Source organism: Quercus robur, chromosome 11 (genome assembly GCF_932294415.1).
Source record: "Quercus robur chromosome 11, dhQueRobu3.1, whole genome shotgun sequence".
NCBI lineage: Eukaryota > Viridiplantae > Streptophyta > Magnoliopsida > Fagales > Fagaceae > Quercus > Quercus robur.
In genome coordinates this window covers 6192155-6194756 of record NC_065544.1, presented here as the reverse complement: position 1 = coordinate 6194756, position 2602 = coordinate 6192155, and the positions used below count along the sequence as shown (strand labels likewise).

Below are 2602 nucleotides of genomic sequence, written 5' to 3'. Positions count from 1 at the left end.
AAATTCCATAATGATTCAGAACATTTAAAACTTGGTACAAATTCATATGCAGCTATATTTGCAGAATTCATTCTCAGATATTACAAAAGATTAGTGTATCATTGCATAATTTTTACATATTATGAACACTTTCAACAAATTTAATTGAAAAATTATTATGCCAAAATATCGGTAACACGAACGATCTTCATTGAGGGAAGCACCATAAAAAGTACTGTGTTTTTCTCTAGTGCATCACCACTATCACTAATCAGGCTAAGCCCCTCAACATAACGTTTCCTGTGGTGAGCACTTACCAGTTACCAGTTACCATAATTGTTAGATTCTTATCGGTTCCTATGGGACACGAAATGCCAAATACCTAGATTTCAATGATATTCCATAATTATAAGGATGATGATACAATTTTATTTCAACGAAATCACAAAGCAATTTCCTAATCAAGTATGGTGGTAGGTTAAGTAATACAACATAAGCAAATGTTAAATGAACACCGAACATCGTTTATGAAGCAAATCTTGTGAAGATTTAAAGATCAATTGTCATCTAGACTTCTTCATGAAAGATGGTCACCTAGTCTACGGTCATTGTCATCTTTTATTTATCGATTTAATAAATAAACATTATAATCTTCATCATGTTTTCTTGGGTTCACAAGAGTTAAAGATCAATTTACAATGAGATATCTTTATATTGCTCTATGACACAAAAGAAAGAGGACGCTGAAATAATGAAGTTTACAACATGGTACTAGCGCTGATTAGAGGTTATATGCACCCTAACCAGACTAGAAAGAAACTGCTTGTGCTCATCAGGAAATGCCTTAACCAAATCTGCATGTACACAGTAAAACAATAGTAACAATTACATACGCAAATCAAAGAGTGCTCAATGAAGTAACATCATGTTAATAATAACACATTGTAAAAAAGAAGGGGAAATATAGAATATAAATTAAAAGAAAAAGACTTGTGATTAGAGATGAATATTCTTGCAAACCTATTTACATGGTTGCTTAATATGAATGGATGCTTTTATGAATTATCACAGAGTGGGTTGGAGATGATTCCTCTAAACCGATTTGAAGGAGAATTCAATCTGATTTTGCAACACCTATTCAAATTAAACTCTTTCTAGTGACACGTTTAATGTGAACAATAAAAATTCAAGAGCAGAAGATACTAGAACATGCAAGGTACAGTATTATACAAACTCAAAACTTTTTTTTTGGGTGTTGGGGTTGCATAGAATTCACACATGAATTTATCATATTTACCTCTCAGTCCATCCAAATTTAGTCTTCGTGGTGCTTTGGCTCATCATCGAGGACTTCCCTAATCAAAGGGAGGCCCTCCACAAATTCAGGGGAGTCTATATCTGTGGGTGATTGACTGAGAACCATTTTCATTAAGCGACGGTAGAAGCGAGTGGCAGTGACTACTGTAGCCACTTTTCTCCTCCATCCGGAGGAAGAGAGGCTCCCAGTTGGGTGGAATTCAGTTATGTCATCATTGCCATCTAGCACGATGTCTTCTAATTCCATATCATTCGATGCACTTTCCATGTTGAAGTACCACGATGAAGCATACTACGCATAAATGCAAAGGAACACGAAATTCAATATTGCTAAAGCCAGATAATACCTGTCTAGATGACTCGTGTTTATGGTATCCTTGAACCAGCTTTTAAAAAGTAAAACTAAAGCAATGCTGATGAAATTTCCAAAACCTAATACACAATCACTGAATGGTGGGCCGTAACTCCTCATTGATGTAGCGACGTGGTTATAGAAGAATTCCTGAAGACCGTCACTGGCAAGTCCTTCCATTAGTCCTAACAAAGAAAATTGTGGAACTAACCAGAGGACACTCATAGAGATAATCTGAGTGGGATCACTAGGATCAATTCTCTCTATTAAATTTAGTCTATGGACCTCCACCCGCCGAGCTGCAATGCAACTTAGTATAGAACAAACCATACCAACACCAATTCTGATCCGTGTAACACTTTGTTGTCTTGCTTTTTTCGACCAAAACAAGAATGGTATTATGAAGCTTATAAAGGACTGGAGTACAACAAAACTAGATATAGGAACCTGAACATTATTGCCAATGTAAAAATCCATGTTGCTACTTTGTTCTAAAAAGAAAGTGCTTCCTGTAGCTACTAACAAACTATAGCCGAAAAAGGTTATCCAAATAGGTATCAACGTGAAAAGGCCTTTTACCTCCCTCACTTGTTCAACCGTGCAAAGCTGCCCACGATCCTCTTGTACTTCTAGACTGATAGAGGGTGTTTGTTCATCAATTATTGCAGCTTTGTCTAACCACCTGTAGTGTATACAAAGAGTCACGAGAAAGACACTATAAATTTAAGGTACTATTAACATATCCCTTGGGGCACAAGTTAAAGGTTAATAAATGTTTAATTATGAGTTATAATACACACTTTTTAGAAAATAAAATATACATGTTATTGATTCTTTGGGTTATATGCGCAAATTATTTGTGGTTAATTGTGTGATTTTTTAGATACTTGTGTACAATTTTGACTTTATTTTTAGAAAAATGTATAAAAATATTGTTTATTAAAGTATAAAAAG

The 2602-nt window shown here is 34.8% G+C and overlaps 1 long non-coding RNA gene across 1 annotated transcript; it reads right to left on the bottom strand.

Annotated features, from left to right (window-relative positions):
- Window positions 1-574: 574 nt before the first annotated feature.
- On the bottom strand, window positions 575-2369 carry LOC126705841 (uncharacterized). Its single transcript, XR_007648439.1, has 3 exons — window positions 1277-2369; window positions 1000-1113; window positions 575-833 (listed from the first exon to the last, which is right to left on the bottom strand). It is a non-coding gene; the product is annotated as an uncharacterized LOC126705841 (long non-coding RNA).
- Between the last annotated feature and the right edge of the window lie 233 nt (window positions 2370-2602).